The 17,211-nt window shown below is 39.8% G+C and overlaps 1 long non-coding RNA gene across 8 annotated transcripts in view; it reads left to right on the top strand.

The window, feature by feature from the left end:
* Positions 1 to 17,211, top strand: part of LOC105734264 (uncharacterized) — a 146,382-nt gene that overhangs the window by 5,475 nt on the left and 123,696 nt on the right. The gene's annotated exons all lie outside the window — the stretch shown is intronic.

The raw sequence follows: 17,211 nt of genomic DNA, 5'->3' as shown, positions 1-17,211 counted from the left end.
AACATAAAAATAACTACAGATATAAAAGCATCCAAAAGTTTAAAGAATTTATTCTGTATAATTTTGCTCACACTTTTTTTCTGGACAATAATAAATTCTCTGTTGTTAATTCTCACCTATAATCTGGTAACTCCTATATCTCCGTTTCCAACCCATTATTTTTAATATTTTAATAATTTAAATAATTTAATAATTAATATTTTTAATATTTAAATAATTTAAAAAACCCATATTTTTAATGTTGCCATAAAAAAATTATTATTTAAAAAATTATTGATGTGTTCAGAGCATTCTGTGATAATCATCAGCAGAGACAAAGCCCATTTATCTGCAGCCTGTTTGTCTACCTTCAGTTTAGATAGATATTCAAAAGAAAAGAAAGAATAGTCTTCTTTTTTTTTTTTTTTTGCACTCTGTGTATATAAATCCAGCCATCCACTGGGAGCTTGCACTTGGATGACAGACATTGCAAACTCAACATTTGAAAACTAAACTCATGTCTGCCTGCCTGCCAATGTCTACCTGCCATTTCTTTTTGTGAATTTTCTTTATTTCTTTTTATTTTGTTAAATTTCAAAGACTATGTGCACATCTACCTGCCATTTCTATAGAGCTGAATTTTTTCATTATATCTCCAGTCATCTAGCCAGAAACTTGGGACTTAGTCTTCCTAATCGTCCTTCCCATCGGTCATCGTGGCCTGTGATTTTTTTCCCTTCCTAAATATTTTTCAAGTTGGCTTCTTGTTCCCTTCTTCTGCAGATTTTCTCATTTTTGTCCTGGTTATGTTCTACATGAAGGGGTTCCTTAATTCGTCTCCACTTCTTTCCACTCTTCCCCATGCAGTCAGCACTTCCTCTACGCCCGGGGTTCGAACCGGCAACCCTTGGGATGAGTTTACCTAGCAGGTTTTATTTTGTTGTTGTATTTAATAACTTTAATATCTTTACAAACTTTTCATTGTGTTTCCCCCAAGACTCCCCATTATTCAAACCAGACACCAATGTACACATTTGTTACTTGCTAAGTCCTCCAAGGTATTTGAACTTGTGTCCCTTGCTGTACATTTTCTAAAATGAAAATCTACGTAAATTTCTTTAATGACTCACCACTCCCTGAAAGAATGTCCAAATTTCTTATAACTGATACAGTATTCTCATAATCTGTCTCATTAAGTACTTTCCCATCTTTGTTTTTTTTTGACACGGAGTCTTGCTCTGTCACCGAGGCTGGAGTGCAGCGGCATGGTCTCAGCTCACTGCAACGTCCACTTCCTGGGTTCAAGCGATTCTCCTGCCTCAGCCTCCCCAGTAGCTGGGATTATAGGTGCACATCACCATGCCCAGCTAATTTTTTTTTTTAGTAGAGACAGGGTTCACCATGTTGGCCTGGCTGGTCTTGAACTCCTGACCTTCTGATCCACCCACCTCAGCCTCCCAAAGTGCTGGGATTATAGGTGTAAGCCAAGGTGCCCGGCCCCCATCTTTCTTTATAATATATGCTTCAGTCATTCTGTATTCAAGGCTTCAAATATACCCTGCAGCTCCGTGACTTTATGTCTTTTTAAAAACTGTTTCCTCTGCTTTGTTTCATTCTACTAAGTCCCTCAGCTGGTTGCTCCTAGCCGCAAGCCATGAACATCATTTTCTCTGTAACTCTCTCTCCCAAACAGAATTATTCCTTCCTGCCATTTGGAGCTGCTGCCCCATAAATATACCATTGCCATTTGATTTACTTGAATTTTTTGTTCCTTGATTTTATATTCATTCATTGGTAATTTATAGGATTGTTGGGAGGATGAAATGAGTTAGTAGAAGTGTTTAGAACAATGTCTGGTACATAGTATATGCTCTATAAGGTTTGTACTTATATATGCACGTGCGTGTGTGTAATCCATTCAATCATTTATTCCTACAGCAAATTACAGTTGTATATGAGGTATGATGCCAGGCATTGGAAATGGAAAGGTACAACCTGGTCCCAAAAATCTCGTATCTAGTGGAGAAAACAAGCATATAAAAACATAATGAAAATAAAGTTGGAAACAGGGTCATAGCCCAGAACGTGGATTGGGTCTAAGGATACAAATTATGGTACATTTTGATTTTGATTTTTTTTTTAAATTACATTTTAGGTTTTGAGGTACATGTGAAGACATGCAAGATTGTTGCATAGGTACACATGTGGCAGTGTGATTTGCTGCCTTCCTCCCCTTCACCTATATCTGGCATTTCTCCCCATGCTCTCTCTCCTCAACTCCCCACCCCACGCTGTCCCTCCCCTATATCCCCCCAAAAGACCCCAGTGTGTAGTGCTCCCCTCCCTATGTCCATGTGTTCTCATTGTTCAACACCAGCCTATGAATGAGAACATGCGGTGTTTGATTTTCTGTTCTTGTGTCAGTTTGCTGAGAATGATGGTTTCCAGGTTCATCCATGTCCCTACAAAGGACATGAACTCATCGTTTTTGATGGCTGCATAATATTCCCTGGTATATATGTGCCATATTTTCCCTGTTCAGTCTATCATTGATGGGCATTTAGGTTGGTTCCAGGTCTTTGCTATTGTAAACTGTGCTGCAATGAACATTCGTGTGCATGTGTCCTTATAGTAGAACGATTTAGAATCCTTTGGATATATACCCAGTAATGGGATTGCTGGGTCAAATGGAATTTCTATTTCTAGGTCCTTGAAGGATTGCCATACTGTCTTCCACAATGCTTGAACTAATTTACACTCCCACCAACAGTGTAAAAGTGTTCCTATTTCTCCACATCCTCTCCAGCATCTGTTGTCTCCAGATTTTTTAATGATCGCCATTCTAACTGATGTGAGATGGTATCTCAATGTAGTTTTGATTTGCATTTCTCTAATGACCAGTGATGATGAGCATTTTTTCATCTGTTTGTTGGCCTCATTTATGTCTTCTTTTGTAAAGTGTCTGTTCATATCCTTCGCCCAATTTTGAATGGTCTTGTTTGTTTTTTTCTTGTAAATCTGTTTTAGTTTATTGTAAATTCTGGATATCAGCCCTTTGTCAGATGGGTAAACTGCAAAAATTTTTTCCCATTCTGTTGGTTGCCGATTCACTCTAATGACTGTTTCTTTCGCTGTGCAGAAGCTGTGGAGTTTGATTAGGTCCCATTTGTCTATTTTGGCTTTTGTTGCCAATGCTTTTGGTGTTTTGGTCATGAAGTCCTTGCCTACGCCTATGTCCTGAATGGTTATGCCTAGATTTTCTTCTAGGGTTTTTATGGTGTTAGGTCTTATGTTTAAGTCTTTAATCCATCTGGAGTTAATTTTAGTGTAAGGTGTCAGGAAGGGGTCCAGTTTCTGCTTTCTGCACATGGCTAGCCAGTTTTCCCAACACTATTTATTAAACAGGGAATCCTTTCCCCATTGCTTGTTTTTGTCAGGTTTGTTAAAGATCGGATGGTTGTAGATATGTTGTATTGCCTCTGAGGCCTCTGTTCTGTTCCATTGGTCTATATCTCTGTTTTGGTACCAGTACCATGCTGTTTTGATTACTGTAGCCTTGTAGTATAGTTTGAAGTCCATTAGTGTGATGCCTCCTGCTTTGTTCCTTTTGCTTAGAATTGACTTGGCTGTGCGGGCTCTCTTTTGGTTCCATATGAAGTTTAAGGTGTTTTTTTCCAGTTCTGTGAATAAGGTCATTGGTAGCTTGATGGGGATAGCATTGAATCTGTAAATTACTTTGGGTAGTATGGCCATTTTCACGATATTGATTCTTCCTAACCATGAACATGGAATGTTTCTCCATCTGTTTGTGTCCTCTCTTATTTCATTGAACAGTGGTTTGTTTGTAGTTCTCCTTGAAGAGGTCCTTTACATTCCTTGTTAGTTGTATTCCTAAGTACTTTATTCCCTTTGTAGCAATTGCGAATGGCGGTTCGTTCTTGATTTGGCTCTCTTTAAGTCTGTTATTGGTGTATAGGAATGCTTGTGATTTTTGCATGCTGATTTTGTATCCTGAGACTTTGCTGAAGTTGCTTATCAGTTTCAGGAGATTTTGGGCTGAGACGATGGGGTCTTCTGGATATACAATCATGTCGTCTGCAAATAGAGACAATTTGACTTCCTCCTTTCCTATTTGAATACCCTTTATTTCTTTTTCTTGCCAGATTGCTCTGGCTAGAACTTCCAGTACTATATTGAATAGGAGTGGTGAGAGAGGGCATCCTTGTCTAGTGCCAGATTTCAAAGGGAATGCTTCTAGTTTTTGCCCATTCAGTATGATATTGGCTGTGGGTTTGTCATTAATAGTTTTTATTATTTTGAGATACGTTATGTCAATATCTAGTTTATTGAGGGTTTTTAGCATAAAGGGCCGTTGAATTTTGTCAAAGGCCTTCTCTGCATCAATTGAGATAATCATGTGGTTTTTGTCTTTGGTTCTGTTTATGTGGTGCATTACGTTTATAGACTTGCGTATGTTGAACCAGACTTGCATCCCCTGGATGAATCCTACTTGATCATGGTGGATAAACTTTTTGATGTGCTGTTGCAATCGGCTTGCCAGTATTTTATTGAAGATTTTTGCATCTATGTTCATCATGGATATTGGCCTGGAGTTTTCTTTTCTTGTTGAGTCTGTGCCGGGTTTTGGTATCAGGCTGATGTTGGTCTCATAAAGTGATTTGGGAAGGACTTCCTCTTTTTGGATTATTTGGAATAGTTTCAGAAGGAATGGTACCAGCTCCTCTTTGTATGTCTGGTAGAATTCGGCTGTGAACCCATCTGGACCTGGGGTTTTTTTGGGTGGTAGGCTCTTAATTGCTGCCTCAACTTTAGACCTTGTTATTGGTCTATTCAGGGTTTCGACTTCTTCCTGGTTTAGGCTTAGGAGAAGGCAAGTGTCCTGGAATTTATCCATTTCTTCCAGGTTTACTAGTTTATGTGCATAGAGTTGTTTGTAATAATCTCTGATGATGGTTTGAATTTCTGTGGAATCTGTGGTGATATCCCCTTTATCTTTTTTTATTGCATCTATTTGGTTATTCTCCATTTTCTTTTTTATTAATCTGGCTAGTGGTCTGTCTATTTTGTTGATCTTTTTGAAAAACCAGCTCCTGGATTTATTGATTTTTGGAAGGGTTTTTTGTGTCTCTATCTCCTTCAGTTCTGCTCTGATCTTAGTTGATTTTGATTATTTATGTGAGATGAGACATTGCCAGTCAGAGACAGAGAATGACAGTAGGCACTCTCATTGCTCTTTATGGTGGTCAAGTGATGTAACACTTTTAGATGGATATTTTGAAATACTTAAACAATTAAAATATGCATACCTTTTGAAGCATGCTTTTCCAAGAACTTACAGAAATATTTGCACATTGAGTAAGAATATAGACAAGGATGCTCACTGATGTTTTGTTTGGGTTGTAATGCAATGAGGTCAGCCAAGTTGTCCATCATTGAATGGTTCATCTGTATGATGAAATACCATGCTGATGCTAAAATAGAATGAGGTAACACTGTGGATACTAACACAGAAATATGTTTATGATACATTAGGTTATAAAAGCAAGTTACAGAACACTCTCAATTATTATCACATTTTTTTCCAAAAAAATTGAGATGATATTTGAACATATAAATAGAAAGATATAAAATAATATATGTGGAATTGTTAACTGTGGTCGTTTTTTAGTGTCTTTCTAAAAAAAAGAAAGAAAGAAAAGTGTGTACTAGGCACATTGGCTCACACCTGTAATCCCAGCGGTTTGGGAGGCCGAGGTGGGTGGATCTGTTGAGTCCAGGAGTTCAAGACCAGTGTGGGTGACATAGAGAAACCCTGTCTCTACAAAAAATACAAAAATTAGCTGGTCATGGTAGCATGCATCTGTTGTCCCAGCTACTTGGGAGGCTGAGGCAGAAGGATTGCTTGAGCTTGGAGGCAGAGGTTACAGTGAGCCAAGATTGTGCATCTGCATTCCAGCCTGGGTAACAGAGTGAAACCTAGTCTCAAAAAAAGAAATAAATAAATAAAAATAAAAAGGAAAGAAAAAAGAAAGAAAAGAAAAAAATTGGAATTTTAGAAAAACCACTTAGAGATTTTCTTAAGGAGGTTAATCAGTCACTGATACTGAAGGTAAAATAATAATGGCAGGTCAAAGCAAGGCAGAAAAACATGTGACAGGCTTAATTGTGAGAGGGAGTGGTACATGGTAGGCGTGTATATGAAAACAAATGGACAAGGCTGTCCTGGACATTCTAGTCCCTTTGCACACCGTGTTCTTCTTTCTCTTAGACTGGTCTCCTCTGTATTGGTCTCCTCTGTGTTCCTTGAATAGGCTATGTTCTTTCACAACACATGGCCTTTGCTGTCTCTTCTGTCTTAAAAGATCACCCAGCCCTGCACACCCCTGGACCCCAACATATGTACACATCGCATCTAGTTAGCTCCTACTCTTACTTCAGTGCTCAGCTCAGTTGTCTCTTCCTCAGAGAACTACAGCAAACACTTCTGGAATGTATAGCAGTTCCCTTTATCATATGTGTCTGTAGATGCATGACATGTGAGTTGAATGGAGGAATCAAGAAATTTAAAAAGGGAAAGGAGAAGGAAAGCAGAGAGTAATGTAGACTTGAATCGTGTTCAAGTTTTAAAACATTTCTTCTTGATCTATATGGACATGTCTTTTTTTTTTTTTTGAAACCTACGAAAGCTAAATAAACATAAGACATTATTGGAGTTGTGTTTGTAAAAGCCACCCTGCCGACCAAAGCTTATCTGCAAGACAGCAATCAGAGCCTGGTGACACTTCCATGAGACCCATTTAGAGTCACCTTTTTCTTTCTTTCATTTTAAGTTCCAGTATACATGTGCAGAACGTGCAGGTTTGTAACATAGGTATACATGTGGCATGATGGTTCACTGCACCCATCAATCCGTCATCTAGGTTTTAAGCCCTGCATGCATTAGGTATTTGTCCTAATGCTCTACCTTCCCTTGTCCCCCACCCCCGACAGGCCCCAGGGTGTGTGTATAGATCCCATCCCTGTGTCCATGTGTAGAGTAACCTTTTTCTTTTTCTTTTTTTTTTGGGAGGGAGTCTTGCTCTGTAGCCGAGGCTGGAGTGCAGTGGTACGATCACGGCTCACTGCAACCTCTGCCTCCTAGGTTCAAGCGATTCTCTTGCCTCAGCTTCCCGAGTAGCTGGGACTACAGGCACGCACCACTATGCCCGATTAATTTTTTATATTTTTAGTAGGGACAGGTTTCGCCATACTGGCCAGGCTGATCTCGAACTCCTGACCTTGTCATCCACCCGCCTCGGCCTCTCAAAGTGCTGGGGTTACAGGCGTGAGCCACTGCACCCTATCCTGTAATCTTTTTCTTCTTTTTTTTTTTTGGAATAGGTGTGATATGGTACTGATAAGAATGTGTGTTTTGTGTATTTGAAGTGCAGAGTTCTATAAATGTTTATTAAGTTTACTTGTTCCAGGTCTGCGTTCAAGTCCTGGATGTCCTTGTTAATTTTCTATCTCATTGATCAGTCTAATATTGACAATGTGTGTATATTTAGGATTGTTAGCTCTTCTTGTTGCATTGATCCTTTTAATGTCCTTCTTTGCCTCTTGTGATCTTTGTTGCTTTAAAGTCTATTTTATCAGAGGTGAGAATTGCAACTCCTGCTTTTTTTAAATTTATTTATTTTTGCTCTCCGTTTGGTTGGTAAATCTTCCTCTGTCCTTTTGTTTTGAGTCTTTGTGTATCTTTGCATGTGAGATGGGTCTGGATACAGCATACCGATGGGTTTTGGCTTTTTATCCAGTTAAAAATAGATACAAGTTTAATACTGCCATTTGATGCTAGCTGGCTCTTTTGCCCATTAGTTGATGTAAGTTCTTCATTATGTTAATGCTGTTTACTTTTTGATATATTTTTGGAAAGACTGATACTGGTTCTTCCTTTATATGTGTAGTGCTTCTTTTAGAAGCTCTTGTAAAGTAGGCCTGGTGATGGTGAAATCTCTAAGTACTTGCTTGTTTGCAAAAGATTTTATTTTTCCTTCGCTTGTGAAGCTTAGTTTGGCTGGATATGAAATTCTGGGTTGAAAGTTCTTTTCTTTAAGTATGTTGAATATTGACCCCCACTCTTTTCTGGCTTGTAGGGTTTCTGCTGAGAGATCTGATGTAAGTCTGATAGGCTTCCCTTTGTGGGTAGCCTGACCTTTCTCTCTGGCTGCTCTTAGTATTTTCTCTTTCATTTCAACCCTAATGAATCTGACGATTATGTGCCTTGGGGTTGGTCTTCTTGAGGAATATCTTTGTGGTGTTCTCTGTATTACCTGGAGTTGAATATTGTCCTGCCTTACTAGGTTGGGAAAGTTTTCCTGAATAATATCCTGAAGAGTGTTTTCCAACTTGGATTCATTCTCTTCATCACATTCAGGTACACCTATCAAACGTAGATTAGTTCTTTTCACATAGTCCCATATTTCTTGGATACTTTGCTCATTCCTTTTTATCCTTTTTTCTCTAATCTTGACTTCTCATTTTATTTCATTAAGTTGGTCTTCGACCTCTGATATCCTTTCTTCTGCTTGATCAATTGGACTGTTAAAACTTGTGCATACTTCGTGAAATTCTCGTGTTTTTCAGCTCCATTAATTCACTTATATTCCTCTCTAAATTGTCTATTCTCGTTAGGATTTCTTCAAACCTTTTTTCAAAGTTCTTAGTTTCTTTGCATTGGGTTAGAACAAGTTCTTTTAATTCACAGAAGTTTCTTATCATCCACCTTCTGAAGCCTACTTCTGTTAATGGAACGCACTCATTCTCCATCAGGCCTTGTTCCGTCGCTGATGAGGAACTGTGATCCCCTGTAGAGGGAGAGGCATTCTGATTTTGGGTATTATCAGCTGTTTTACGCTGGTTTCTTCCCATCATTGTAAATTTTATCCACCTGTCGTCTTTGTGATTACCGACTTTCAAATTAGGTCTCTGAGTGGACGTCCAAACTTGTTGATTCCCAGTGCCGCAATCTGAGCAATCCACTGCGCCAGCCAAAACAGCAGTGTTAAGATTGATGGTGCTTTTCTGCCTGGGAATCTCCAGTCTAGCTTCCCTGAGCTCCAAACAACATTGGCCAGAAGGGGACCCAGTCCCACTCACTCTGCACCAAGAACTGCTGCGCTGAGGTGCTGGCAAAACCGCCACGCCGGCCATAAGAGTTGTGCTGGCGACCTGTGGGGCTCCTCCGCTGGGAATCTTCTGGTCCGTGAGTAACAAAAATTCGTCTGAAAGTGTGGTGTCCTCTCGTTCTCTGCACTTTCACTGAGAGCTACAATCCCGAGCTGCTAGTGATCAGCCATCTTGGATCACCTTTTTCTATATGGACATGTCTACCTACTTCTCCCACTTTTAAGTTTACTTATGGTTCTTTGTATATGTTTCTTATGTGAGGCTATAAAGAATCCTAAAATCATGAATAGATTGTGAACTCTTTCATTCTCATACCATCTCACATTGGACACATTTCTTTCAGGAATAATTTATTGAGCACTTGACCAAGTTCTGTTCCAGTGTTTAGAGGGAATGATCTTATCTACCTCCCACCTTGCCTACATTTATCTCTTCATCCTCTTTCTCAGCACAAGCACAACCCAGCACTGTGCTTTTAAATCCTCTTAGCATCAGAACAATCCAAGGAGCTTAAAAACACACACACACACATAAAATGATGTGGGAACCTCACCCCCAGGAATTACTGTGCTGATCTGGGTCAGACACAAGCACAGGTAAGTTTTAAAAGTTTCTTAGGCAGTGCTGATATGCAGGCAGCATTGAGGACCACTGGCCTAAACTAATCCTGAAATAGAAACTCAGACTGGAGAACTGTGGAACAGCAGACTTCTGGAAATCAAAACTTGACTGGTTCCAATGGTACTTTTATTACAACTGATCTCTAAGATGGTGTCAGACCTGCAGAAGACGCTAAAAAGGCTATAGCTGATGCATTGCCTCTGACTTAAGGTTGATGACTTTGAATCAGAGCACTTGGTTGTAGGAGATAATGTGATGACTTGTACACCTGCTTCAAGGGCAGTCACTCATGGTGGAGGAAAGCAGACTACATGTCTGTGGGCACTTCTACCAACTTTTAGATTCCGTTCTCTGACACTTATCTATCTCAAAGACTTGAAACAAATACTATCTTATGAGTTTAATGCCTGGGTCACCTGAGGCCCTGAAAGGTTTATTTTCTGGCACAGTCCAGTAGGTAGGACTCCTGACTCCCAAACTCCAGAGATTATCTCCAGTTGAGGGGACCATGAAGCAGGATGCCTGATTCCTAGTCTTAGCTCAGCTTCTAGCCAGGTAGATGTGTGGCCCTGTTTAAGTTACCTCTGATATTGGGGCCTCAGTTTCCTCAGATGATGTAAATTGAGCTAGATGGTCATCCGGGCCCCCTTCAGCTTGAACAGGTGCCACTAGGTGGCACTCATGTAACTCCAGTGGGGAGCCATTGGAGCAAGTTGGCTGCCAAGCTCCTTCTGTCCCTTAAACCACCCGAGACCTGTCAGGGGCAACTTAGAAAATAATGCAGTTTTAGGAAGACTGTTGAGGAGCCCATTTATAAAGAATAGCTACTGAGTCTGAGGATACCTTTTATATTTTACAGCTGCTTTCAAGAATTATGTACTTCTGGTTTTACATTTCTATCCTTCTACCATCTCAAATTTTAAAAGATTGTGTAGAAACCTATTTTTTGTGGCTTAGGTATGTTTGTAACATTGTCCAGACATACTCGTTTGTGTGACGTTAACACATGAGGTGTTATCCTAGCAAGTACTAAACTCTGCCAGTCATATGCCACTGCATCAGTACCTTTTAAGAGAAGAAAGATTCACTATCCCAATATTGGACTTCAAGCAAATGAGATTCTGCCCTGGGATGTTTCCCACCACTGGGTGGGGTTAGTCAGACATGGTTCTTGTTTAAAGACTTTCTCCCCAAACCCCCAAACCTGATTTGTCCTGGTGTCTGACATTGCTAGGGAGGTTTATTCTTGTTCAGGTTCATTTCAGAAATCCAGTCCTGCTCAATCTAGCTTCTGAATTCAATTCACAGGTAGAGGAATTGGGAGTCTCCATGATCCAAAACTCAAAGATGGCCCTGTCTTTGGTTGGCAAAAGTCATCCAATTTATCTGTCAGATGCTTTTCCTTCCATTAAGGGCCACAAGAGTTGCTCCTAAGGATTTATCAACAAAAATAAACATGGAAGAACTAAGTTTGGGGTCTATTTCTGTAAGCTCCAAGAAGAAATTTAACAAGTTTCATATTGCCAATTCATTTTGGGAGTAAGAGGTGGACTTTTAATGAAGACTGCCTTCATTACCTGTCAATATAGGGGCCTTTGAGTTGCATAAATTTCCTGGGTTGAATTATAATTATAACTTTCAGAGCTAGGGGCATGGTGTGGTGTTAAGGTTAGGGTAAGGGAATGAATATACATATTTATGTATATAGACAGGTAAAAGAATAGAAAGATCTAAAGCCAAAATACTAACAGGAGGGACGTTTTAAGTGATGTTCATTGTCATTTTTATTCTTTCCACATTTTTCAAATTTTATTTAAAGACTATGAATTTGGCTGGGTGTCCTGGCTCATGCCTGTAATCCCAACACTTTGGGAGGCTGAGGCAGGTGGATCACTGGAGGTCAGGATTTCAAGACCAGCCTGGCCAACATGGTGAAACCCTGTCTCTACAAAAATACAAAAAATTAGCCAGGCATAATGGTGGGTGCTGGCAATCCCAGCTACTCTGGAGGCTGAGGCAGGAGAATTGCTTGAACCTGGGAGGTGGAGGTTGCAGTGAGCTGAGATTGCACCACTGCACTCCAGCCTGGGTGACAAGAGCGAAACTCTGTCTCAAAAAAAAAAAAAAAGGACTATGAATTTGTTTTGTGAATTATTATTTCAAAAGAAAAAAGAAAAAGAAAGGAAAGGAAAATAAGTGATCAGCAGGTTTTAACAAAGAAACAGTTATTTGTAAATTACCTTCATTATGGTAAAATAGCCATTGTGATTTCAAAAGGGAATCGTTGTTTTTCCCTTGGATCTGGAAAGTACTTGACTCTGGTCTAATCCACTGGTGGCAAAGGAACACCTGAAAGATTCTTATTAACTTTATTAAAATTGTCCTAAACATACACAAAAGGAACTCTTAAAATGAGAGTGGGATACAAATAATTTTTTTTTTTGAGACCGAGTCTTGCTCTGCTGCCTAGACTTGAGTGCAGTGACACCATCTCACCTCACTGCAGCCTCTGCCTCCTGGCTTCAAGCAATTCTCCTGTCGCAGCCTCCTGAGTAGCTGGGATTACAGGCACCCACCATTATGCTTGGCTAATTTTTTGTATTTTTGTAGAGACAGGGTTTCACCATGTTGACCAGGCTGGTCTTGAAATCCTGACCTCATGATCCACCCGCCTCGGCCTCCCAAAGTGCTGGATTACAGGCGTCAGCCACTGCACCTGGCCCAACCTGTTTTTTTATAAAAATGTACACTCATATGCATTCACAGAAAAGATGACCTGAAATTGGAACTGTATCCTGCAGAGCCATGGAGGCAGAGCTGCCCAAGGCCTGGGGATCCCACCTCTTGCATTAGCATCCCCTGGATGGGACATTTGGAGTCAGAGGAGATTATTTTGGAGCTTTAAGGTTTAATGACTGCCCTGTTGGGTTTTGGACTTGCATGGGGCCTCTAGCCCCTTTGTTTTGGCCAATTTTTCCCATTTGGAATGAGAGCATTTATCCAATGCCTGTATCCCAATTGTATCTTGGAAGTAAGTAGCTTGCTTTTGATTTTACAGGCTCATAGGCAAAAGGGAACTTGCCTTGTCTTAGATGAGACTTTGGACTTGGATTTTTGAGTTAATGCTGGAATGAGTTAAGACTTTGGGGAATTTTGGGAAGGCATGTTTGTGTTTGGAAATGTGAGAAGGACATGAGATTTGGGAGGGGCTTGGGCAAAGTGGTATGATTTGGCTGTGTCCCCACCCAAATCTCATGGGGAATTTTAATCCCCACGTGTCAGCGGAGGTGATTGGACCATAGGAGCAGATTTCCCCCATGCTGTTCTCGTGTTAGCAAGTGATTTCTTACGAGATCTGATGGTTTAAGAGTGTAGCACTTCCCCTTTTACTCTCTCTTTCTCTCCTGCCACCTGGTGAAGAAGGTGCCTTGCTTCCCCTTCACCTTCCACTGTAATCGTTAGTTTCCTGAGGCCTTCGCAGCCATGCCTCAAATACAGTCTGTGGAACTATGAGTCAATCAAACCTCTCTCCTTTATAAATTGCCCAGTTTCAAGTAGTTCTTTATAGCAGTGTGAAAACGGACTAACACAATAATGTACGTGACAGGACTTAAAATTCTACAGGTGGATTCTTTGGGAAGCAGATGGTGAGATGGAGTTAGGAGTACCAGAGGCGTTTGGGGGGATTTACACCTGTAACAGAAAAGAAAAATAGGCAGGACTGAGCAGCGGAGTCGTCAGAGTACAATGCTTTCTGTGCTAGTCCAGTAGGGAGCACCTCTGCAGAGGTGGACAGTTTCGGGAATCCACAGTGAATGGGAATGGCTAGCTCCTTGTGCCACTGCTTGTTCAGTTATTTCCTGGGGTCACCCCACTAAGAGTACAACATCAGCTCCAAAGCAGAGCAGGTTTTTAAGGAGCTGACAGCTGGAATCTGTCAGTTAACTACACTTCTCAAAGCTGGGTAGCAAATCCTTTCTTGAAAAGGGGAGCCTGATTGGCACATCTTATGTTTTCCACCACTAGCCACTAATATGACTCTGCTTACGGCCACTTAAGACATTTATAAATTATATCTCAAGATCATGAGTTGCCTTTTTCTATACAAACTTCTGCCCTTTGTTACTGTTCATTTTCCCTCTGAGCACTGAATGCGTTCCTTCTTCCCTCTGTGACCGCATCCATCTGTCCCTCTTTCTCTTGACAGCTTGCTACCTTCTTCTGATTTCTCTTGCCTCTCTGGCAAGGTTCAGCAGTTTGGACTCAGGGTTTGGCAGTCTTAATCTTTTCCCCTCTTTCTCCTCTTAATCTTTTGAAAGTTTCTCATGTCTGTCAGAGCAATTTCTAATTCTGGTTTATCCCACAGCCTGCCTTCTTTCCTCTGAAATTTGCATGAGCAAGCTCTACTGGAGAAATTTATGTAAATCTTCTGAAGGGTAAACTATACTTCCATAACTACCAGTTTCCTCAAGTCTTTTACCGTTGCAGTCTTTTTTATCCAGTTCTTATTGTCTTCCTATTCCAGTTACATGGCACTTCACTTGTAAATCATTGACATTTATCCCATGCTGTCTGTGCTGAAAATACCTAAATACTTAAAACAACTGCTTTCACTCTTCTCCCTCCAACTTTTATATAGGAACTATTGAGGATTGGGCCATAACTTGTTCAGTTCCCACCACAGTGACATTAACTTAACACTGAAAAAATTGTTACTTGATTTTTTTAAAAAAGAAATGTGTTGCATGTATATTGCAGGCTACATACAGTGTCAAGTTTTTTACAAATGTCATCTACTTAATCCTTTTTTTTTTTTTGAACAGAGTTTCACTCTGTAGCGCAAGCTGGAGTGCAGTGGCGTGATCTTGGCTCACTGCAACTTCCGCCTCCCAGGCTCCAGCGATGCTCGTGCTTCAGCCTCCTGAGTAGCTGGGACTACAGGCGTGCACCACCATGCCTGGCTAATTTTTTGTATTTTAGTAGAGACGGGGTTACGCCTTGTTGCCCAGGGTGGTCTCAAACTCTTGAGCTCAGGCAATCCATCCACCTCTGTCTCCCAAAGTGCTGGGATTACAAGCATGAGCCACTGTGCCTGGCCTAATCTCACTTAATCCTTAATCTTCACAATACTCTCATTTTGTAGGTTTTAATAGTTCTATTTTATAGATTTATCTGTTGCTTGACTATGTCTACCACTAAATATAACTTCCTTAAGGGAAAATATCATGTCTGATTCATTTCTATAGCTTTCTGTATCCACTTCCCAGACAATGCCTGACACCTGACACATAGATGATGCATCAGATGATGTGATAAAAATTAAATGAGGAATCAAATAAGTGACAGAACCGACAGGGAAGGGGCAATATCAAAACTGAGGCCCAGGTCTCTTCAATTCTAAAGCTTGTACACTTCGTGCTGTGCATTGTGGCTCTGTCTGAATTAAGTGTCATCAGCTACCCAAGGGCTTATAACAATTTAGTAATCAAAGCTGAATGGGAAGAAACAGATCTTCTATGCCATACTTAATCAAAATGGGAACAGAAATAGTTGTCACTTGCTTTATTTACTTCTAAAGAGTATATCTAATATCATAGGAAAGACAATTAGATAGTTCAATAATTTTGTTTCCTCTTCAAACATTGGGTTGTCATTGTTTAATTATTCTCCTACCTTGGTTTGAGGTCACTGGCAACTTAATGAATAGTACTGTGGGCCAGGTGCAGTGGTTTATGCCTGTAATCCCAACACTTTGGGAGGTCAAGGCAGGTGGTGGATTGCTTGAGCCCAGGAGTTCAAGACAAGCCTGGGCAACATGGCAAAATCCTGTCTCTACAAAAAATTATCCAGGCGTGGTGGTGCATGCCTGTAGTCCCAGTTACATGGAATGCTGAGGTGGGAGGATTGCTTGAGCCCATGAGATCAAGGCTACAGTAAGCTGTGATCACACGACTGCACTCTAGCCTGGGTGACAGAGCAGTATGCTGTCTCGAAAAAAGGAAAAAAAATAATAAAGTAAATAGTATTGTGTTTGGGTATCACTTAGGGGCCGTGTGAATTCTATATGCCTTCTATTTCTTACCAGAAGAACAAGATTAGCTAATATTTGCATATATTAACACTGGTGACAAAAGGATAAAGCGTGAGTTAAATAAAATGCCATTTAATAGAAAATTATAATTAAGTGCTTAATTGATCTTCCTGTCTACTAGAATTTGGCTTTTAGTCAACTGAAACCATTTGTTAATAGTGTAATGAAGTGGCAAACATCAGAAAGAAGACAACTCACAGTTCCTAACAGTAGGTGTATGTCTAAGACATATGTTGAAAATTGAAAAATAATAGAGTTGAGATTCCAGAATTTCCATTCCCACAACTACTTATGATGGAACCCAATAACCATAAATGCATTTTAGAAATAAATGAGGCCTTCATTCATGAAGCGTTTTATGGACGTTTCCATGTAAATGCCAACTATTTTTAAATCCTGTGATTGATTACATGATGAAATGTATTCATAAGCAAGCTGGACCACTCCCTAATAGTTCTAATGCTTTCCCTATTTATGTACCTTTCAAAAATAGACACAATATAGTGAAGGAGAACTAAACAAACATATCTTTTAAAGATATATTGGTAGTAACCAAATGGAAGCATATATTACAAGTTTCTGCTCAAGCAATGAAACCAAAACAGTCTGTAAAACAAGGGAGTTGAACTAAATGATCTCTAAAGTTGTTCACTCATGGAGGGAAAAAACTATGGCTCTGACTCTAAAAATGTTTAGCCAGTGTTAAAACCTAAGTACAATTCACATGCCCTGTTATTCATGCCTCACATGATAAACTTTTGTTTATGAAACTCAAATCTGGAGGGATGTTAGCAAGTCTATGTAAATTTATTCATTTGTTTTTCTTAACTCATCATCCTGTCTCCATATTTAATAAAGTAGTTATAATATACCAAGAGATTCTTAAGTCTCTTGTTTTAATCTCTTGTTAAAGGAAGAAGCATTTTCAGAAATTATTATTCTTTATTTCTTCTTGTAAAGGTAGTAACAGAATTTCAAAACCTAGCTTTATATTCCATGGTTATAATTTCATACCATGTTTATATTAAAAAAAAGAACTGACTCTTGCAGTACCTCTCTTGATTATAATAATATCTTACATTCATATCATGCTTTACAGTTTAACAAATTATCTTTTTCAGTGTTTTAACTTCCCATTATGTTCACCACATTGGCTCTTCAAAACCTTCTCATGACTCTTTAAGTAACTAGTCTCCTTGTCCCCTTATTCATCACCTTTGATCCCCTCAGTGGCCCTGAGCTGAGTGCTTGGCAGTCATTCTCATTCAGAGATGAGCAAGCTGAAGCTCAGGAAAATGAAGAAATTCGTTGGTGGGTGGTGATGACTCAGA

Source organism: Aotus nancymaae, unplaced genomic scaffold (genome assembly GCF_030222135.1).
Source record: "Aotus nancymaae isolate 86718 unplaced genomic scaffold, 86718_ANA_hifiasm-v0.15.2.pri h1tg000011l, whole genome shotgun sequence".
Lineage (NCBI taxonomy): Eukaryota > Metazoa > Chordata > Mammalia > Primates > Aotidae > Aotus > Aotus nancymaae.
The sequence above is the reverse complement of the archived record's forward strand: the minus strand, read 5'-3'. Positions and strand labels throughout refer to the sequence as shown.